General features: G+C 38.8%; 1 protein-coding gene across 3 annotated transcripts in view; it reads left to right on the forward strand.

Moving 5' to 3' along the window:
* NRG3 (neuregulin 3) overlaps nt 1-24,307 on the forward strand; it is a 1,298,130-nt gene that overhangs the window by 86,535 nt on the left and 1,187,288 nt on the right. The gene's annotated exons all lie outside the window — the stretch shown is intronic.

The raw sequence follows: 24,307 nt of genomic DNA on the forward strand, positions 1-24,307 counted from the left end.
TGGGCTCCTGGAGGCAGAGTGCACACCTTCAGAGACACTGACAGGTTGCCTTCTGGAAATGCTGGTTTATGGAGAGAAGCCCACACATCCTCATTAACTGGTTATTACTTAATCTTTTTAAAGTTTTGCATATATGATAGAAAAATTAGATACATCTCATTCTTGTTTTCTTGTATTTCCCCGAGTATTAGTGAAGTGATACATAAGTTCCTGTTGGGCATTCATATTTCCTCTTCTTGAATGTGTTTTGCCTATTTTATTACAGTTATCGTGTAAGTATACATTGTTTCCCTGGACCCACTTAATTTTTTTTCACTACTAATTTTTTTCTATTCCTGGCCTAAATAAAAAATCACATTTTAATTCCTATAGAATGTAAAAGTACATATGTATACACTATATATATATATATATATATACACACACACACACACTATATAGAAATGTATGTATTTAGTCATTTATTTAGTGAAAGCTACATAGGAAGCATCATTCAGCACTGACGCATGACAAATATGAGGCAAACAAAATAGGCAGTGAACTGTATTCCTGAGGAATTCTGGGAATGTACTAAGGCGCTGAAGATCAATCCTAGGTCATGTCTACCGGGGTTTTCCTGGCTTAGGCCTCAGCTCTTGCTGGTGGCTCTGGTTATAGTATATTTCAGCATCTAATAAGAAAAGTACCAGGGAATTTTTCATCCTGAGAAAAATCTGTGTATCTTATCATTATCTGTCATTTACCTATCCACTTGTTCTTCCATCCATTTACCTAATACCTACCTCTATGGCACTTACTATTTGCCAAATGGTAGTCTAAGTGCTTTATGAATATGAACTGTTTTACATTTGACAACCCTGTTAGGTACTCTTATTATTCCACTTTGTATATGAAGAAACTGAACCACAAAACAATTGAGGAATTTGTTTAAGGTTGCACTTGCAGCAAGTAGCAGACCTGTCATTTGGACCCAGGGAATTAGCTTCAGAGTTCATATTCTGTCATATATATGAAATGAAATAGTAAAATTTTCCATTTGTTTGTCCCATTTTAGTTATTTAGTAGACATCTCTATCATATTGACTTTTCCCATTTAGTACTCCAGTATGGTTTCATTAAATAATTTCTGCATATATGTCCTTTATATAATTTTGCCCTTGCTCATTAATTGTTAGATTTATCCCCAAGTATTTTTATAATTTGGTGTTGATATGAATGGCATATTTATAATATCACCTAATTCCTTTTCATTGTAATAGAAAGTATAATTTTTTGTATGTTAACCTTGAATCCAGAGAGTTTGCTGAATTTGTCTTTTTTGTTCTAATAGTTTGTTAGTTCATTGTCTCGGACATTCTAAGACAACAAAAATACAGTTTTTTTCTTCTTTTCAAATTTTTATAACTCATTTTTTGTTAGTATTCTTTTATTCAGATATTTATTATAATAGTGAACATCTGAGGTGATTGAAATATCCTTGTACTTTTTGAATATTAATGGAAATGCTGATTTTTTTCTCAACATTTAGTGCAATGTATACTTTACCTTTATGATGGAAACTTTTATCTATTTAAGTAGTTTTCTCCTATTTCTAATATGTTGGTTGAGCTTCTTATCAGGAACTGATTTTGAATTTTACAAATGTTTTTCAGCATTTTCAGAGAATATGATAGGATTTTTACTTTATATCAATTAATGAAGTGAATTGCATTAATATACTGCTAGATGCTGAACAGTCCATCCTTGTATTTCCTAAAAAGTCTCTACCCGGTCATGGTATGCTCTTATAATGTACTACCCAATTTTTGTTAGTACCTTATATTATAATTTCATAATAGGTAAAAATGGCTTAGTTTTCTCTTTCCTATATTATCCTTTTCTGGTTTTAGTATCAGGATTAAGCTGGCTTTGCCAAATGAGTTGATATTTCTCATATTTTTTATTCTTGAAAACAGGTTTTCTAATACAAGAATGATCAAGACCTGAATTTTAATAGAATCTGTCAGGCTCAATGTCTTCTTCAGAAAGACTGTAATTAGCTTATTAGTTTCTTCATCACTTATTATTTTATTCATTTTAGATAATTCTCCTTGAACTAACTTTGGCTATGTACATTTTCCCAATCAGTACTGTTTTCTAGATTATTAGTTGTATTTCTTTAAAATTGTCCCTAGCACAATTAATAATTTTATAAAATTACATCTTATATATGAAATTATAAAATATTTTATATCTTCCATAGACATGTCCTTTTCTATGTTGTTTATAGTAGGTCCATTCTCTCTCTTTCTTGTAATGTGAGATGTGCTATGGAATTGATTGCATATAGTATAATTTTATAAGAACACTATTAAACAGTTTCCTATTTTATAAATAATGCTTTAGTCATTACTAAGTATTTCCAATTTTTTATTTTTAGTATACAGTCATGCCTCAGTGTCCATGGGGGATCGGTTCCAGGAGCCCCCATGGGTGCTCAGGTCCCTTATATAAAATGGCACAGTATCTGCATGTAACCTGTGAACAGTCTCCAGTATAATTTAAGTACCTCTAGATTGCTTATAGTACTTAATACAATGTAAATACTATGTAAGTAGTTGCTATATTCTATTGTTTAGGGAATAATGACAAGAAAAAAAAAACTCTGTACATGTTCACTACAGATGCAAACATTTTAGGCCTCACTGCACAGTCATGTCAGCAACAACATTAATTTAAAAAACAATATTTTCGCCCTGGCTGGTTTGGTTCAGCGGTTAGAACATCCGCCTCTGGTCCAGAGAGACCCGGTTCGGTTCTCACTAAGGGCATGTACCTCGGTTGCAGTTTGTCCCCAGCCCTGGTTGGGTCGTGCGGGTGGCAACCACTGGATGTGTCTCTTTCATGTCAATGTTTTTCTCTCTCTCTCTCTCCCACTCTATCTGAACAAAAAATGAAAAAATGTCCTTGAGTAAGGATACAAAAACCCCAAAAAACAATATTTTCCCTCCACATTTGGTTGTTTCCATGGATGCAAAACCCTTGGATATGGTAGTCTGTATTTATGTTTTCATAGTTTTCTAATATTTATTCTGTATCATATATTTGTGGCTATAAATTTTTCTCTCCAATATTTTCTATAAGTCACAGGTGTTAAGATATATTGCTCTGGTTATTGTTCTTGTATAAATAATCTGTAATTCCCTGATAATATTCATTTTATCCAAGTTTTTATTCAAAGTTTTTAATTTATTTCCTTAATTTTAGAAGCTTTTCTCTTTCTTTTCTTTTTGTTTTGTTTTACTTTCCAAATAGATTTTCTTTTTTATTGTTTAAGAATATTATATTTTATTACCAGAATGGTTGTGAAGGGACTTTTTTGTTTAATTTTAGGACTATATTGAAACTTCCTTCCAAGTATGTTTGAAAAGAATTTATATTTTCTTTTTCTTGGGTGAAAGCAATATACATATTAGACCCAATTATTAATTGCATTACATGTATTGTCTATATTCTTATTTTTGCTCATATGCTTTATCAATTTATTAGAAAGTTATATTAAATTGTCCAACTATGAAAGTGATTGTACCAATTTCTTTTTATCTTTCTGCCTTTTTTTTCTCTTTATATGTTTGGAAGTTAATATTTTTGTTGCATGAAAGTTCATGTCTTTTACAGCATTCAGGTGCATTTTTGCATTTTACATAAATGGAATAGCTTTTTTTGTTTGTTTGCTTTTCATTTACTATTATTTCCACAATTCCTGAGTTAGTTCTCCTTACTCTCTTTTGACTCTATGACAAGATGCTTACATTTTGAATCAGAAGACCTCTGGTTTCTGTTACCGAGTTGAGCTCATTCATGATATTAGATTTACCACTGTATTTATACTTATTTTTGCCGGAACATTGTCTGTATTACAGCACTTTTATGGATTTGCATGAAATATAGTATGGATACCCCTCATCTTACTGTGTGGTTATGTCCCAATAAACCCATCAAAAGTTGAAAATATTGAACGTTGAAAATGCATTTTATGCATCTAACCTACCAGACATAGTTTAGGGTAGCTGACCTTAAGTGTGCTCAGAACACTTATATTAGCCTACAGTTGAGCAAAGCCTATTTTATAATAAAGCACTGAATATCTCATGTAATTTATGTAATTATGACTTGCTGCCTTCATGCTGGACAATTATCTTGAGTTTCATCTCAAGAGTAATTGTCTTCCTCTCCTTCTCACTTGTAGGAGACACAGATAGGCGATTTTTAGATGTGATGGGATATGAAAACACAAAACACAAATATCCAGAAAGTGCTGGCAACACAGTACACTGTGAGCATGCTCGTCCGCCTGCATGGTCGCCTGGCTGACTGGGAGCTGCCACTACTGGCGCTGAGCAGCCTCAGCAGAGAGTATCGCCTCGCCTCGCTAGCCTGGGAAAGACCAAAATTACAAATTTGAAGGCTGGTTTCTACTGAATGTGTATGGCTTTTGCATCATTGTAAAATAAAAAAAAAAATCACAAGCTGAGCTATCGTAATTCATGGACTGTCTATATGTGGGATGAAATATGAAGCATTGCTCCTGGTAAGAACTCTTGGTTTGAGTTTTATTTTCCTAGCACTTTAACCCATTTTGATGAATAACCACAGAATGTCAGAAAGAGAGGCTCCTGCTCTGTACCCTGCAGTGTGACAGGCTCCCCCATTTTTATGGGAGTGGGAACAGGGGATGGTGATCCGAAGTTCCTAGATCCTGTGCCCTGCCCCACTCTTAGAATTCTCTGCCCAGTCCCCTTGAGCCTGCAAGGACCTGAGTGAACCTCTTACAGGATTCTGACCACCTAAATGTCAGTCATTCCACAGAGAGGCTGTTTGGAAGCAGGAAAGGGTGAGGGGTGGACAGTTTTTGCATTTGGGACTGGGTGGTCCACTTAGGGGTACACAGACTACTTGCCAGGAAGGGTGGAGCTGGGGGGTGAGAAGGGAAGGATGCAGGTTTCCCCCAGCCCCCACATCCCCTGTTGTAGAGCTCTGAGGTTGGGGTCTGGGCACCTCTCTTCTAGCTACCATTTATTGGTAGAAACTCTGAGAATGCTAAACTTAAAATTAGCCTTTGAGGTCATTATGTAGTTATATTTCCAATAGAGCATATTTTATTTAAAAATTCTGATGTCCACAATGATTACTTTTCAATATTAAGACATTTTGGTGGGCTTCCATTTCTGTGCTTAGAGGAAGTGTTCAGACTTCCAAAACTTACAGGAGGGCTGGGACAGAGTGAAATTGTTGGGGAAAATAGAATCTAAAAACATTGATCTTTGACCCCTCTGTTCCTCAGATTTCTGCTTGCCTAACTTACACACTCTCTAATTTGGAGTTGGGTCCTTACCTCTTTCGAGATTTGCTGAGCCAGAACCCAGACTGGCAGCCTTGTGAGAGGACAGAATGGGGTAAGGCTGTGAGATGTAGGTACAGAGATGCCAAATCCTAGTAGCTCTGTTTGGTGGAAGTGTAAAGGCTGGAAGGATACCTGCGTTTCTGGTGGGTAAAGAAGAAGACATCTTGTCAGATTCCCTGGAAGCCATGCAGTGGAGCAGGGACCGTGAAGTGAACAGATTACTAGGGAGGGAATGACTGTTCTTTGGCTGGAACACCTGTGCCAGGGACCTAACAAGGGTTCCCTGCTTCTCTACCACTACCATCAGACACCAAAGGATGACCAATATGGCCTTTGGGAGCTGCTTTTGGAAGCCTGAAGCATAGAGGGAACCAATAACCAACCTGCCTTAGAGTAAAAATAATGGCTGTGAATACTGAGGCCTGCAAAAGCAAATCAGCATCTTGTTGACCCTGGAGTAAATAGCCCCCCCCAATACATGTGCGCACATACACACACACACATATACACATCTGGCTCTTCTGTGCTGGGTGCAGGCAGAAGGAAGCACAGGGCAAACAATGAGAGGAACAGGAAGCAGCCATCCAAGAGGTTTCTAGGCAGAGCTAACCATTCCATTGTGACTACATTTTAAAACAGAAAATGACAAATTTATTTTCTTTTAATATGACAAGGAAATATTATGAGATAAACCTGCAATTCTTGTATTTGATAGAAGTGTTCTTTCCTATAACCAATTTACCAGATACTGAGATTTTGGAAAGCAAATATGAAATTAGTAGAAAAAAAATCATTCCATATTTGCCTATTGCTAAGTTGAGTCTATTTGATTATACTTGCTATTGTTTCTCATGTCTGAAGATTTTAAGGGAGTTGTGTGTGTATGTGTGTGTGTTTGTGTATTTAGAAGACTGAAGGGTTGTAGTCCATTGACTGTTTTAATTTAATCTCTTCACAGTACTTTGTCACTCTCATTCCAGCATTTATCACAGATATTGCACTATTGTTTAAAAAACTGCCTGTCTCTTCTAGAAGATTTATTAGAGGGGACTCCAGTATAATCTTGTGATCTTTGCTTTTGTTGTAGTGTCAGACACATAGTAGGTACTGAAAAAAAAAACTATTTATTCCCTACTTATTTCTCTACTTTTGCTAATGATTGATAACATTATTAATAACATCTATTGATCATGCTTTATCCAAAACCAGTTTGAAGATACTTTAGAAGTAACTATCCTAGTATATCAGTTAATATTCCTGCAACATTTTATAGCAGCAGAGGAAAAACTAAAATATGCACTGAGGAAGGAATCCCTGTTATCTTTGTGCACATAGCATAGTAAATATGGGTATGTAACTGGCAATTACCGGTTAAGTCAATATGTCAGAGATGTGCCATTTCTCACTCGGTCTGTGAGTAATTACCCCTCTCGATATAACCAGTGTTAGAGGTAGTGAAGTGCCAAGTAATTGCAACAACAGGATCTGTGACTCACTTCAACCAGGTTTACAGAGTGGAGTATATTTTTTCTTGTAACTTGAATGTTAGCAGTTTGTATTGATCCTGTAGTTTTACAGCTGTAATATAGGAATGTTTAGCTTAATTCTTTTTCTCATTTTCATACTTCAGATTTAATCTGTGTTAGATATTTACTGACATGGACTAGTATTTTTAGGTCAGCTAAGCACTGAGAACCCACCACGTGCTGAGTGTGATGTAGAGGAAAGGGGTGACGAAGCCAGAAATGGCTGGTGCTGGAGGAAGTGTGGGAGACAGGCATGAGGATCAGACATCTAAAACTGCATGCCTCTAATTGCCAATGTTATATCAGACAAGGGGTTAATTTCCAATACATATAGAGTGCTCATACAACTCCACAAAAGGAAGACAAAAAATCCAATTAAAAAATGGGCAGAGGAACTGAATGGACACCTCTCTAAACAGGACATACAAATGGCTAAGAGTTAACTCTAATCAGAAAGAATATATGTACCCCCATCTTTGTAGCAGCACTATTTACAATCGCTAATATCTGGAAACAGCCCAAGTGCCCATCAGTAGACGAATGGATCAAAAAGCTGTGGTACATATACACAATGGAGTACTACGCAGCGGTAAGAAAGAAAGACCTCTTATCATTTGAGACTACATGGAGGGACCTGGAAAGTATCATCCTAAGTGAAACAAGCCAAACAGAGAAAGACAAATTTCATATGATCTCACTTTTTTGTGGAATATAATGAACATAACAGTCTGAGGAATGGGGTAGTCCCAGAGACGCAGAAGCGGGGTACAGACTGACAATCCCCTAAGGAGTGGGGAGGTGGGGGAGGGATGAACCACAGAACTTATACGCATGTATGCATGAACATTGGACATGGACAACAATCTGGGGAAGGGGCAGGGAGGGGAGGGGGAGGGAGGAATCAGTGGGGGAAAAAAGGAGAATCATCTGTAACAAAAATTAATCAATAAAAAATAAATTAAAAAAATAATAATAAAGATAAAATTAATTTAAAAAAAATGGCTAAGAAACATGAAGAAATGCTCATCATCACTAATCATCAGAGAGATGCAAATTAAAACAACAATGAGGCATCACCTCACACCTGTCAGAATGGCCGCCATCAATAAATCATCAAACAACAAGTGTTGGCAAGGGTGTGGAGAAAAGGGGACGCTAGTACACTGCTGGTGGGAATGCAGACTGGTGCAGCCACTATGGAAAACAATATGGTGTTACCTCAAAAAATTAAAATTTGAACTTCCATTTGACCCAGTGATCCCACTTCTAGGAATATATCCTAAGAAGCCTGACACACCAACCAGAAAGAATACATGTACCCCCATGTTTGTAGCAGCACTATTTACAATGGCTAAGATCTGGAAACAGCCCAAGTGTCCATCAGTAGACGAATGGATCAAAAAGCAGTGGTACATATACACAATGGAGTACTACGCAGCTGTAAGAAAGAAAGACCTCTTATCATTTGAGACTACATGGAGGGACCTGGAAAGTATCATCCTAAGTGAAACAAGCCAAACAGAGAAAGACAAGTTTCATATGATCTCACTTATTTGTGGAATATAATGAACATAACAGTCTGAGGAAGGGGGTAGTCCCAGAGACGCGGAAGTGGGATACAGACTGACAATCCCCTAAATAGGGGGGTGGTGGGGAAGAGATAAACCACAGAATTTATATGCATGTATGCATGAACAGTGGATATGGACAACAAATGGGGAAAGGGCAGGGAGGGAGAGGGAAGGGGGAATCAGTGGGGGGAAAAGGACAAACATCTGTAACAAAAATTAATAAAAATAAATAAATTAAAAAAAAAAACACAAAAAACTGCATGCCTCATCTGAGAAGAAGCCTGATATCCAGGAACAAATGGAGCTTTGATGGGGCCCCAGCCTCCTACCATTTGGGGAGCCCACTTTAAGAAAAAATACAAAATTGGAACACAGCTTTTAGTATAGAGCTATGCAAGTAAAGACCCCGAGGCACAAGCATCAGCAGCTTTACAGTCAATGTGTATTCTTCTGTATCAGGTCAAACTTGAAACTTGTCTTTTGGGGGCATACTGGTATATAATAGCATGTTAATGTGTGTAGATATTTTGGTATATGGGACAGTGCAAAAGAAGGTGAAGGCCGAGTGGGTAAATTTCTGAGCGTTAAGATGAAAGGAATTGTTTACCATTGAGAGAGAATTGTATTTACAATATAGTACTATGATTCAGAAATACAGTGAATACATCTATTCTGTATTATATTATTATATATTTAATAAGTAGTGGATAAAAGGAATTTTGATGATAGGGACTTCTACTTGGGGCCCAGTTGGAGTAAGTAACAGTGACTTCATTCCTGAAACAAGCTAAAAAAAAAAAAGTACATATGAAGCAAAAGTTTTTAAGATATGAGTGAATTTAGGCCATGCAGGACAGTGATCCTGAGGGATAGTAAGCAAGTGAGGAGAGTCCTGTGATTGCCGCAGCTTACTGTTTTAATGTAATTTCCAAGATATAGCACAGAGAAGAGAACCCAGGCAGAGCCCATTGGTCTCCTTGAGATGAGGGGATGGAGCTGAGTGTGGGGAGACCATGGTAGCTGTGGTCTCTAGGACAGAAGACAGGAGGCAGAAAGCTGCACAGAGACAGGACTCCAGAGATCTGTCCTCTTGAATATTTAGTAAAGTGCCCATCAGTGTATGCATATGAGGAAACCACCAAGACCAGAAATGATCAACCCAAAATGTTTAGTTGTAACAGCACTCACATTGGGCCAGAAACAGTGCCTGCTCCCACCCACTGGCCAGACTGGAAAATGTAATTCTCAGGACATTGGCTAAATTACTCAGAAGGGTCTTGCCTTAGTAGTGAGGATTAATTAGCCATAGACTAAACACTATTTAAGTCCCACCTAATAAATCTTAAAAAAATTAATATGAAAGATAAGCCATTTCCAAATAACTTAAGTATATCCTAGAAAAAAGCCAGAGAATATTTATAGGAATGCAAAAATAAACATACAATATTCAACAAAGTAAAATTTGGTGTTTGGCATCCAGGCGAAACCTACCAAGTATGTGAAGAAGCAGGAAAACATGATCTTGAGAAAGATTCATTAAAACCCATCTAAAACAGACATTAATATTAGCATTAACAGACAAGGACATTAAAACACTTATTATCACTGACTAACATATGTTAAAAAATTAAGTAATTATTGAGAGAGAACCTAATTGAATGTCTAGAAATGAAAAATACAATGTTTTAAATGAAAAAAATAAACTGGATGAGATTAATTTAAGATTAGAAACTATAGAAGAAAAGATTAATATACTTGAAGACAGAGCAATAAAAACTACCAAACTTAGACATTGGAAAGAAAATATTTCAGAAAATGAGCATCAATGAGCTGTGGGACAACTTCAGATATCTTCATGTATGTGTAATTGTTATTCTCATAGGATGGTGGAAGATAAGAAAAAAATTGAATTAATAATGATGGAAAATTGTCCAAATTTGTCAAAAACTATAAATCCACAGTCCTAAGGAGTTCAATAAAGCCAAACACAAGAAACCAGAAGGACACTAAAATTGGCATATCATAATCATACTTCTCAACACCAGTGGTAAATTATGAAAATAGCCAGAGCCTTGGCTAGTGTTGCTCAGTGGTTACAGTGTCGTCTTGGGCACTGAAAGGTTGCAAGTTCAAGTCCAGTCAAGGGCATGTTACCTGGGTTGCAGATCAATCCCTGGCCCATTTGGGGCATGTGTGGGAGGCAACCAGTCAGTGTTTCTTTTACATTAATGTCTCCCCCACACTTTCTCTCTCTCTAAAAAAACAATAAAAACATTTAAAAAAAGAGAGAGAGAACACAATAATAAGGACATGGAAGTATGTAATTTATATAAATATATATATGTGATTATTAAGTTATATATTAATATTGTACATTTTATATATAATAATCATCTCATATATCTTTTATATATATTAATCATTATTTAGTTTGGTGCATTACATTTACTCTGCCAGGTGTCCAGTGTCCAGTCTTGGTTTCATCAGAATCATATCCTGAGTTGAGGGTTTAAGTACAAATAATGTATTTGAGCGGTGATTCTAAGAAACACCAGGAGAGAGCTGGAATTTGAAATAGCTAAAGGGGAAATGTATGCACAGATTAAAGTGGCATTATCAAGAAAGTAAACACTGTATGCAACTAGAGTTTAACCCCATTGGGAAATTCTGGGATTAGTGTAGATCTAGCCTCAGAGCTCACCCACTATTGTAGGCAGAATCATCCCAAAGGAACCCATGTCCTGATTCTCAGAACCCTTGAATATGTTATGTTCCATGGCAAGGGAGAAGTAAGGTTACAGTCAACTGACCTTAGGTAAAGAGAATATCCTAGGTTACCCAGGTGGCCCAGTGTAATAAGGGTCTTTTACTTGTGGAAGAGGGAAGAGTCAGAGACTTGAAGATGCTGTGGCTGGCCCTGAAGAAGGAGGAAGAGTTATAAGGTAAAGAATGCAGATGGTCTCTAGAAGGGGCAGGAAGAAGCAGATTCTCCTGGAGAGCCTCTAAGAAAAATGCAACCCTATTGAAACTTTGATTTTAGCTCAGTGAGACCCATTTTATACTTCTGACCTCTAGGACTATATGATTTTGTATTTATGCTGTTTTTTAAATTTGTGGTCATTTCTTACATCAGCTACAGTAAACTAACATACCCACTCAAAGGGTAAGGGATCTGGGGTGTTGCTAGCACACTCAGGCCTTGGTGCAAGCCTGCTCTTGCACGTGGAGACGACGCCACGTCAGGGACAGAAAGCTGTCAGTGTGGTGGAGGTTAGCTATTGCTCATGGTAAAGGGACGGCACTCCGCTGACTGCAGCAGGCCGGCCTCCCTGTTTCTGTCCCTTCCACCTTTTCTTTCTCGTTCATCTAACATTTGAGTTTTTATTTTGTACCCGACTTTATGCTAGATGCTGGAATTGAAAAATTTAATTTCTAGTCTGAGAGGTTCATCAAAGGGGAAAAATGTTCACATTTACATTTCCTAGATTCTCAGTTCTAGAATCTAAAATAGATCAATTGTTCAAGTATTTTCCAATAGTGAAAAGAAATAGATTTTTTATTAGCTTATCCAAAGAATACCACATGACATGAAGTTTTACAATGAGTAATTTTAATACAAAATCAAATGGAATAGCCCAGCCGGTGTGGCTCAGTGGTTGAGCATCGACCCATACACCAAGAGGTCACCGGTTCAATTCTGCGTCAGGGCACATGCCAAAATTGGGGGCCAAATCCCCAGTGGTGGGCATGCAGGAGGTGGCCAGTCAATGTTCTCTCTCATCGATGTTTCTCTCTCTCTCTCCTCTCTCTTCCTCTCTCTAAAATCAATAAAGAAAAAAAAATTAAAACAAAAACAACAAAAAAAACCCAAAATCAACTGGAATAGATATAGGTTTGTATCTCAATGAAAAAACTCTTCTAAGTCAATCAAAGCAGCACTACTTTATATATATGGGATGCTAGACAGTTACTTCTTTCTTGGACACTCAGGGCTAATGCCCTGTTGGATGGGACAAATTAGACTATGCTATCTGGGTGCCTGCTTGTTTTTAATACAGATAGATGGTGCAGCAAAGTAAAATTAGTGGCATTTCTTTTTTTTTTAAATTATTTTTTCTTTATTGGTTTTAGAGAGAAAGGAAGGGAGAGGGAGAAATAGATAGAAACGTCGGTGAGAGACAACATTGTTTGGCTACCTCCTGCATGCCCCCCACTGGGGATTGGGCCCACCACCTGAGCATGTACCCTGACTGGGAATCAAAAGAATACCTCTTGGTCTATGGGTTGAAATTTAATCACTGAGCCACACCAGCTGAGCTAATGGCATTTCTTATATAATCTCTCACAGTGAACACACTCACAAATTCTCTTTAGGTATATTTCAGAGTCACCCCCCCCAAAATTAATGTACTATTCACACTCCCAGTTTCTGGGTATTCCAGAGAACCCAAAATTTTAGTATAAATATGGCAATGAGTATGTTATAGTAAGATTGAAGTCTGCTATGGATGCTATTGTAGTATTTCTTCTTTTTTTTGTATTTAAAAACAGTTTATGGTATTCAAATCTGAAGAATTGTACATTCCCTTGATGCCCCCCCCCCCGACTGAATGTTTCCTCCCTTATGTTCTTGTAAGTCTTTTATCTATACCGTTTTGCTCACCTGCATTGCAGTGTAGCTGTTCACTTAATGTCTGCATCCCTAAGCTGTGTGTATGCCTCAAAGCCAGATTTTAGTCATCTTACTGTCCTTTCTCTAGCAACTACATCAGACCCTGGCACATGGCAGACTCTTAGTAAATGTTCATCAAATCAGTGGACAGATAAAGTTGCCAAACTAATGTACTGTATTTATTATTTTATATTCTTAAAATGCACAAGTTGTTTTCTCTATTGACTGAGGTAATTATTTTTTGAAGAACAGGAAAATTGTGTTGTTTCAAAAACATGATAACCTTCTATTGTGTTGAGCAAATCAATAGATGAGTTTATCTTTTTACTAGTAATGTGTTTTACTAACTTTTCCAAAGGGCAGTTTGTCATTAATGAAAACCAACAACGTCATAGTACCATGTAATCTATGCTTTTAAATGAAGACAATATTGTAGCTGGCAAAGTTGGTTTCTAACAAATAATTGTATGCTATTACTCTTATATATTTGAGTCTCACTTTCTCTACCTATAAAATGGGAAAATGAAAAATAGAAATTAAACTATTTATTTATTTACTTCACAGGGCTATGGTAAAGATCAAATAAGCTGGATGACATGAGAGCAAATAACACATATTCTTTAACAATCAATTTTTAACCAAAAATTGATAAGAGGAAAAAAGAAAGATTTTGATTTTGAGGGTGGGGCATCTTTAAAAGAAGGGGCAAGTTCATCCTCCGTGCCTCTTTCAGTGTGTGTGACTATTGCTCTCCTCTGTGGCATAAGTTCTGTAACGTGCCATTACTCCAAAGGCCCCTGGAGAATCATCTGGATCTCCCTAGTTTGCAAACCTGGGACAGCTCCTTTACTTTATGCCGCAGCAGCAGTGGGTTAAGGCGATGACAATTTAACAAGGTAAATATATTTTTAAATGTAGGGTTGTTTTTTTTTCTAATGTGTATTGTAGTGTTATGTATAGCTTCCTTCCAGGTTCCCTATTTGGTAGCATAGTGTTCTCTATATACTCATTGATAAGTATTATGTCAAGTGAAATAAATCATACAGAAAGAGATAAACACTGTCTGATTTCACTTTTATGTGGACTCTAAAACAAACAAATAATCAGAATGAAACAGACACAAATTCATAGATACAGAGAACAAAATTGATGGTTGCTGAAGATGGGAGGATGGACAGAAAAGGGGCGGCTTAGTGGATTAAATGTCATCCCATGGATTGAGAGGTCCTGGTTAGATTCCAGTCAGGGCACATGCCCAGGTTGTGGGCTCGATCCCCAGTAGGGGGCGTGCAGGAGGCAGCTGATCAATGTTTCTCCCATCAAGGTTTCTATCTCTTCCTTCTTCTCTCTCTCTCTAAAAAAAAAAAAAAAATCAATAAAAACATATTTAAAAGAAAAAAAAGTGCCAACTTCTATTTATAAAACAAGTAATGGTGATGCAGTATAAAATACAGGGAATGGAGTCAATGATATAGAGTTAACTATGTGCAGTTACAGAGGTAGACTTATTGTGGTGATCACATTGTATGTATACAAATGTCGAATCACCATGTTGTACACCTGAAACCTATATAGTAAATACTATAAGCCAACTAGAATTAAATTTTTTAAAATAACAATATTATCTAGGAAATAAAGGTATATTTTGTCAATGATTTGTGAAATGTTGGTGTTTTGTATTTTGCAGTATGTAACTGTGACCTCTTTTAAAAAATTTCTGACCGAATTCAGGAACTCACAACCAAAATATCGTTGATTTCCTACACATAGTCTCAAAGGGAAATATTACACCCTAACTGTAACTGAATCACAAACAGGAAACTTTAGCCCTGGCTGGTTCGCTAAGTGGTTAGAGCGTTGGCCCATGCACCGAAGGGTTTTGGGTTCCATTCCTGGCCCAGGGCACGTACCTGGATTGCAGGTTTAATCCCCTGGCCCTCAGTTGGGAGGCAACAAATTGATGTCTCTCTCTCACCACATCGATGATTCTCTCTCTCTCTCTCCCCCCCCCTTCTCCTGCCTCCCTCCCTCTCTTCTCCTCATTGAAGAAAAAAAAAAAAATCAATGAAAAAAATATCCTCTGGTGTGGATTAACAAAACAAAAAAAGGAAACTCCAAAGTCTTGCTCATAGGGATAGTGAATGGGGACATTTTCTGGGAGGCACTGTCCACAGGTGTCTACAGAGATATAAGGGGCGATGTAAAATGAGGCAAGGTGGAAGCCCGCGTGGCCCGAAGTATATCTTGGTAACAGCGCTCTGCCCTGTAATTTGTCCTGCTTAGTCTTCTTTTAGTTATTTTGTTGGCTTTTATTTTTGCAAATGGCAAATTAAGGTAGTCATTTGATTCATAGTAAGAGACTCAGAATGTTGTGATAGAGGAAATATAACCTGAGCCATCCCTGGAGAATCCCCTGTGTAAACACACACACAAGTCATGTTTGCAACTGTATTATGGACTCACAAAAATTACCTGTATTCCATTCAAGACTTCTAAAATGCATTTTGCCAGATCAGCAGTGAAAAGTTAAATAAATTAATTGACAATTTAACCCTGGTTACAGTTGATCACTCAGCCAGTCGGTGCACCTTTCCCTGTATATTCCGTGAACAAGCCAGCCAAGTTCGGAGTAAACATGAGAAGGACAAGAAAGCACTGGAAGGGCACAGATGGGCATGGGATAGGGAGTTAACCTGGCCCACCCAGTTAACCTGGCTTAGCATTGTAGCCCCCCATTCCCCATCCTCTTCCCCAGGGTTCCAAGATTCTACATCCAACTATGTAAGGATCTAAATGTGTAAGAATTTCTTCTCAGTTAATTATAAATTCTACTTGAATTTATAGCATTTTGTTTCTCCAGTCTTTAAAGGGATCTTGATAAAGAATCTGAGCTTCTTCGTACTAGTAGGAGTTGGAGTTTTTTTGGTGGAGCTGTGAATTCTTGAAGTTCAGTGGACTGGTATTAAAACATTTGGATCTGAGATTTTATTCTGCCTATTTATTACATTTGTAAACTTGAGCAAGTGAGTTAATTTTTGACAAACTATTTTTATCAGTTAATGAGTGGGTTATTGTCTGTCCTGTCTTCTAAGCGTTAGTTAATAAGAGTACAGTACCTTGTAAACTGAACAAATGAAAAAAGACATGATTTTTCAACTATTTCCAACATTTATATATAAAGTATGACTTTGAGGTGCTATATTTCAAAACTAAAAAAAATGATAATCTTTTTTTTTTTTTTAAGTAGGGAGAGTGGTAAGAGGATAGTTTGCCCTAAGAAGGCACAACATTATAAACAAAATGCACCCTGTCTAATGTTGTCTGGCATTTTCATTTGCTAACTCAAGGTCAGGTTGCTTGTATCAGTCAGTGAGGGCTTCCGTAAGAAATACCACAGATGTTTGCTGTTAAGAGCAAACATCTATTTTCTGACAGTTCTGCAGCCTAGAAGTATAAGACAAAGGTGTTGGCAGGGTTGGTCTCTTCTGATGCCTCCTTGGCTTGCAGGTGGCTGCTTGCCCACCATCTCCCCAGGCGCTGTTTCTTCTATCCATGCACAGCCCTGATGTCTGTTTGTGTGTCCAAATTTTCTTTTCTTTTAAGGACACCAATCAGATTAGCTTAAGGCCCTAATGTAAAGGTCTCATTTTAAATGAATTACTTCTTGCCTGGCTGGTGTGGTTCAGTGGTTAAGCATCAACCCATGTACCAAGAGGTTTCCAGTTCAATTCCTAGTCAGGACACATGCCCAGGTTGTGGCTCGATCCCCAGTGAGGGGCATGTAGTAGGCAGCTGATTGATGTTCCTTCTCAGGGATGTTTCTGTCTCTCCTCGTCTCTCTCAAAATCAATAAAAACATATTTAAAAAATAAATTAATTAATCACTTCTTTAAAGGCCTTATTGCCAAATTCTATCACATTCTGAGGTCTTGGGATTAGAGATTCAACATGACTTTTGGAAGAACATGACACAGTCCTTAGCACTCCTTCTCATATACAAAATACCCTCATTCCAGTAACTCAAATCTTAGCTCATTCAGAAATCAACTGTAAATCTCACACCTTATCTAAATATCTCAATCAAGTGTGGGTGAGACTGAAATTATGATTCATCTGGAGGCTAAACTCCTCTCTAGCTGTGAACTTGTGAAGCTGGAGAAGTAGTCTACTTCCAAAATACAGCAATGGGATAGGCAGAGGATAGACAGTCTCATTTCAAAAGAGGGTAATTGGAAAGAAGAAAGGGCTCAGAAGTCCCAAGCAGGTACAAAAGTAACAGGAAAAATTCCACTATATTTAGGGCTTGAGAATAACCCTTCTGGGCTCAATGCTCTGTCCTCCAAGCCCCACCTCTGGGCCCCCGAGACTGCACTTTAGCCCTCTGATGTCCTGGGAAGCAGCAGCCTTTCCCACTGAAAACAAGGAGGTGGCCCTGCTTTCTGAAACCAGGGGGACAGCCTTGCCCTCTGGTCTGGGAACAGATGCTCTGTGGATCTCTGAATAACTTTCAGTGCCATTTTCCCCTTCTTTTCGAAGGACATCATGTGTTTGCAGGTGGATAGCTCTGTTGTCCCATCCTGCAGAGTTGCAGGGGTCTGCCTTCGTTTTGTGTCAGGTCTGCCCCTGTAGTGCAAGCCTACAGTTTTGCTGGCACGGCAGGCGTCATTTCTATTCCTGTTTTCTGCTGAGATGGCTGAAGATCAATGAGTCACACCTGTGATCTCTGTCCAGCCACACCCTGGTGTTCTCTCCAGAAGATGCTTTCTTACTTTTTGCAATTTGGGCAAGCTAAGCAATTCCTAAATCTTCCAGTTTTGGTTACTTTTTGTCTAATAATTTATTCAGTTTATCTCTGCCTCCCCACATTTTGCTGTAAGCAGTAAGGATAAACTAGGTAACACCTTCAACACTTTGCTTAGAAATTTGCTTACCTTCATACCCAACTTTGTCACTTGCAATTTCAATTTCAGAAACATACAATAGAGCACAACTGAGACAAGTTCTTTGCCCTCTTTTTAGTAAGGACTGACTTTATAAGAAGAATCACCTTTTCTTCCATGTCCAGCAATATAGTCCTCATTTTCTTCTGAGCATTCAACAGAAGCCATTTAAACCTCCATATTTCTACCAACAGCTTCTTCAAGGTAATCTGGGCTGTGCCTCAGAACTCTTCTAGCCTCCACCCATAACCAAGATCCAAGGCCATTTCCACATTCATCGGTGTTGTGACAGCAGGACCACACTTCACGGTACCAAAATCTGTACCAGTCTCCTCAGGCTGCCATAACAAAATAGCACAGACAGCGTGGCTTAAACAAAATAACTTTGTTACAGTTCTGGAGGCTGCAAGTTTATGATCACAGCAGGTTTGGATCTTCTGCACTCCCTTTCCTTGGCTTGCAGATGGCCACCTTTTGCAGTGCCCTCACATGGCCTTTCCTGTGTGCCCACACATCTTGGGTGTCTTGGGGTGACTTCCGCTTTTTATAATGATATCAGTGAGAATGAATTAGGGTGTATGCTGACAGCCTCATTTCAACTTGATCAGCTCTTTAAAGGCCTCTTCTCCTAATGCAGTCTCATTCTGAGGTACTGACTGGGGTTAGGGTTTCAATGTATGAATTTGGCATGGGGTGACGGGACACAGTTCAGTCCATCATATTATTAAATGAATAATTTAAGTTCAACACAATGGTAAAGTTAGGAAATGATAACACAAGGAGAAGCATAGACTTCGCCTACATCACCTTGCTATGATAACACCACTAAGAAAGAGCCAACATCTTAATGATTTTAAAACCAAGTTTCCTTGATGCCTGGGCAGTGGGTGGGAAGGGCCATGTAGAGTGTGGCCACCATAGGTGGAGACGCTGATGGGTTTGGGCTCCCAGGCTCGTTAGATGCAGATGGACCATAGCAGGGGAAAGTGAATTTTCTAGCACTCAACACCATATGCAAGTCTGGAAACAAATGAACAGAGTCTGTGATCATATTGACTGAACCGGAAACTGGTCTCGGACCATCAGACAAAACTGAGTAGTTAAAATCAGAACTGTGCTAGAATGCCGGGAACCCACAAAAACTGCTTCTTTCCGTAGATGTCAGCTGCCTTAAACACTTTGTCTGTCTTTCTCTTTACTGGGCATTATTTCTTTGACTTGTGGGTTTCAATAACATGAATATGGAATAAAATCTCATATTTAGACATTTGTTCTTTTAGTTTTCAGATGTTTTGGGGAAAATATTTTGTGTGAGGCAATCAATATCTAAATCTTTCACATTAACTTTCTTAAGACTAATACTGATTTATTGATTCTATTATTCTTCACATCTTATAAGACAAGTAATCACTAGTTATGTTCCAGGTCCCATACTAGGTACTATTAGTGTAGTGATGAAATCCCATTGCCTCTACTAAAGTTCTCATAATCTCATTTAATGGATTTGCTCTCTTAGAAAATACCTGCCTCCACTAATATGTGGCAGAGCTCAGATAAACTCGGTCTCTCTCTCCCTTACTGACTTCATTTTATCACTGTGATATGCTGAATAATGATCCCCACCCCACACCAAACATGTGCACATCTTAATCCTCAGAACCTGTGAATGTTTTTTTTTTTTTTTTTATCCTCATCCGAGGATATTTTTCCATTTTTTGCACAGATAGAGTGGGAGGGAGAGAGAGGAAGAGAGAGAGAGAGAGAAACATCGACGTGAAAGAGGCACATCGAGTGGCTGCCACCTGCACGACCAACCAGGGCCGGGGACAAACTGCAACCGAGGTACATGCCCGCGGGAACCAAACCCGGGTCTCTCCAGACCGCAGGCCGATGCTCCAACTGCTGAGCCAAACCGGCCAGGGCCCTGTGAATGTTTTTTGAAAAGACTTTGAAAATGTGATTAAGTAAGGAAAGGGGAAATTATACCAGTTTATGCAGGTGGACCTAATGTTAACATTGGGTTTTGTAAGAGGAATTCAAGAAGAATCAGAGTCAAAGAGATGGTAAAATGATGACTAAGCAGGGATTGGAGCAATGCAGTTTGAAAAAGGAGGAAGGGGCCACAAGCCCAGGAATTTATGTGGCCACTACAAAAAGCCAGTTGAAAAAGACAGGGAGCCCTGGCCGGGTTGGTTGGAGCATCATCCCGTACACCAAAAGGTGGCAGGTTCAATTCTCAGTCAGGGCACCTACGAAGGTTGTGGGTCGATTCTGGTCAGGGTGTGTACAGAAGGCAACCAAAGGATGTTCCCCCACAACCTCCCCCACTTCCTCTCTCTAATGTCAATTTAAAAAAAGAAAAAAAGAAAAAAAAATGGCAGGGAGACAGATTCTCCCCTCAGAGCCTCCAAAAGGAACCAGCCCTACTGATACCTTGACTTTAAGTGAGAGAGGCTGATTTTGAACTTCTGACCTCCGGAGAACAGAGGAAATGTGTCGGTTGAAGCCAAGTTTGTGGTGCTTTGCTGTAGTAGCAACAAGAAACTGATATCATCACATTATTCATTATCAGACAAACTTAGAATCTTACAGTTGACCTGCTTCTTTACCATCTGCTTCATAGAAAGTCACCACTAGCTCCTGTTAACTCCTGCTCCTTAGTTCTCCCCAATCCTCTCTAATTCTCATCCACCCTAACTGCCTTGGTTCGAAACTTGGCAACCTGCCACTGCATAGTCCTGTTGTTTTCCAAATGGTGTCTGTTTTTAACATTATTCCCTCCAAACTATCCTCCACATTCCTTCTTAAATTTTTTAATAAGTGCTGAATATGAATTTTTTTTTCTTAGTAAAATCCTGTGATGCCTCTTGAACTTCTTTCTCATTTGCCAAACTCCTCACCATGCTTCAAGGCAATTTAAGTGTCCTCTTTTCTGTGACTCATTCCATAGACATAAGTATTTGTGTTATCCTGTTTCCAAAGCATCTCTGATCTATTCCTCTGAATGACCTGTGTTCATTTAGCCTTACCCAGTCCTCAGCTCCTTTAATTCCATGACTTAGTATTACATCTGTGTTATTATACACAAACAAGCAAGACTGAAAAGAATGGATGATGAAATGTACTAACTGCAAAGTTCATCTGGAGGTGGCATTATAAAATATATGCTAATAATAGAAGAAAAGAGTAAGAGATACAAAAGAGTGTTTTCAAAATGTATTTTCTATAAACAGAATCATTAGCAGATGCATTAGGGACACTGAGCACAGTATTAACACAGGTAGGAAGAGATTTGAACCCAAAATATCTGATTCCATAGCCTGTCCCTCTTAGCCAATATACTATACCATCTTGGCTAGAAGGTTTCACATTGCCACTCTGTGGGCCACTGTGAAGTGATGGGCCAAGCCCAGTACCACAGCAGCGCAGGATTATCTTCAGAGGTTTTGATGGGTGGTGTCTTTATTTTCAAGTCCAAGATCTGTTGGTAATTCTCAATAATTTAACATTTACAACCACTAAAGTCTGTATAAATGCTATCAGTAATATTTCTAACACATGATAAGTTTTAGAGACATATACTGTCCTCACTCTGATGAACCTGAACTCAGTAAGTGGTTATAAATATCGAGCTGAGACTCTGGGAATGTGACTGGAAAGTGAGTGGAAGCAGGTCGAAGGGAGGCGAAGCAGTGCCAGGGACATTGCAGTGTTTCAGGCAGACACTTGCAGTGTGATATGCCCAAGTTTTAACTGTATGAATTTTTTATGCTCCTTTTCATTGTCCATTGTGTCCTACAGCATGAAGGAGTGTTTTTGAAAGTGCAGGTTGTGACCCATGAATACGTCTTAAAATTTTGTAGATTAGGATCAGCATTTTAAAAAGGAAAGCAAAGTAGAGTGGAATGGGACAGTACAGTGTGATATACTGCAGCATAGCATGGAAACATTTGCATTAATCCTTACCAAGAACTGCACACTGATGAAAATTTCTGCAACAAATGTAACTCACCACGTGTGAGAGCCAGTTAGTAGAAGTAGTGCACTGCTGGTACCACAAGGAGAAATGGACAGTTTTATCCTTTTCATTAACTTCTCATTTGGTTTTCTGGCCTGTGAGTCGATTTGATCATCACTGTACAAAGAGGATGCAGTTCATTATTATGCAACATGATTGCTTGTTAATTGTGAGGCAAAGCCAGGGATTGTTTTTCTGTTGTAGAAGTGTTTATAATTTAAATTAAGTGTTGGGCTCCAAAGTTGAGTGTTTTTCAGAAAAAAACATGATAGAGTTTGCAACAACTGCAACATTTTAATAAATATAATATAAATTGCTCTTAAGGTGGATTGTTTTTAAGAAGAAAGAATGCTGAATTTAAAAAGTATAGAGGTAGGGCTTCTGGACAAGAAGGCAGGGCAGGTAATGCTATGTTTGCCTCCTTCCACAACCACATTAAAATTACAATTAAACTACAGAACTGCTATCACTCAGAACTGTCTGAGGTCTAGCTGAACAGGAGTCCTATAACTAAGTATATAAAGAAGAAGCCTCCTCGAGACTGATAGGAAGACAGAGATGCAACATGGTATAGTTCTACACCCATGTCTGGCCATTAAAAATCGGGAAGGATATCCCGCCTGCAGAGGTCTCCCCTGAGGAGCCAAGGATGCCAGCCCACCCCCCCGACTCCCACCTCCATTCTATCCAGGGTTCAAGTGTCAGAACAAGAAGTTCCCCTAGCTTTTGTCTGTAAAAAACAGCAGGGATTATGGCTGAGAGAGACAGAGGTTCCTAGAGTCCCAGGTGTTCCAGTTAAAGGGTCTTCTCCTGGACTTATTTGGACTCACAGGAGCTCAAAAGTTGCCAAGGACAAACCTTGGCACTGAATTATTCAGCATGGCCTGGAAGGGAAGCTTTCTCCTAGACAGAAGTGCTGGCAGAGACCATTATTCCTTTTCTGAGCCCTCCCCCACAGAGCGGACAGGTGGGTGCCATATCTGAGTCTCCATCAAACTCACTAACACTGTTTGCTCACCCTGGTGATTCCCTGAGACCTTTCCCCTCCCAACCTGCTGACCACCCAAACCTTTTCCAGTGGCTTTTCCATACAAAAGAATTGTCTCGGTTCATGTTGTGGACTTTTCTAAAATCTCTCAAACTGCAGCATCTGGCCTCGGTGTGTTCGTGCCTCTTGCTGTGTGGTCCCAGGCCTGGCACTAGTGGCAGCTGGCCTCCACCCAGCATCTTTAAGCTCAGCACAAGTAGCGGTCAGCTGCAGATCACTTTGTAGCTCATGATAGGTTGCCTCTAGCAGGATACAGGTGTTGTTGATCTTTGCCTGCATTTCTCAGGAGGCCCAGAGTCAGTGTACTGGGTAGACAGCTTCAGACCATGCCAATGCAATACACAACCTCCTCCACAAGTGACACATTTATAGGGTGTACTCAGTGGGCACCTGAGTCTCACTGAAGTCAGTCCTGGTTGGCGGGGTCGGCCTATCCACAGCAGATTCTACAAAGTGGTCTTGGCCAGTCCTCACAGCTGGTCTGTCTGGGGGTAAATCCCTCCCATTGACATACCAACAGCAATCAAGGCTCAACTACAACAGGAGGGTCACATAGTCCACAGGGTGCGCCCCTGTAGCACCCAGTTTGGGTGAACAGGGAAGGCTGTGCCACTGGGCCCTACAGGACCTACTACATAAGAGCATTCTACCAAGACCAGTGAATGTAGTAACTCTAAAGGGAGGCAGCCAAAATGAGGAGACAAAGAAACAGGTCCCAAATGAAAGAACAGAACAAAAGTCTAGAAAAAGAACTAAACAAAAGGGAGACAAGCTATCTATCAGATGCGGAGTTAAAAAAACTGGTTATAAGGATGCTCAGTGATCTCAGTGAAATTTCAACAAAGAGGTAAGAAACATAAAAATGGAGATAAAAATATAAAAAAAGACCAGGCATAAATGAAGAATACGATAATCGAAATGAAGACTACATTAAAAAGAATCAACAGTAGAAGATCAAATTAGTGATTTGGGAGAGAAGGGAGCAGAAAACAATCAGAATATCAAAAATGAAAAAAATAAAAATAAGATGAGGATGGTATAAGGACCTTCTGGGACAATATCAAGCATACCAACATTTTCATTATGGGGATACCAGAAGGAGAAGAAAGAGAACAAGGAATTGAAAACCTATTTGAAAAAAATGATGAT

This window comes from Molossus molossus, unplaced genomic scaffold (genome assembly GCF_014108415.1).
Source record: "Molossus molossus isolate mMolMol1 unplaced genomic scaffold, mMolMol1.p scaffold_m16_p_17, whole genome shotgun sequence".
In the NCBI taxonomy this organism is placed as follows: Eukaryota; Metazoa; Chordata; class Mammalia; order Chiroptera; family Molossidae; genus Molossus; species Molossus molossus.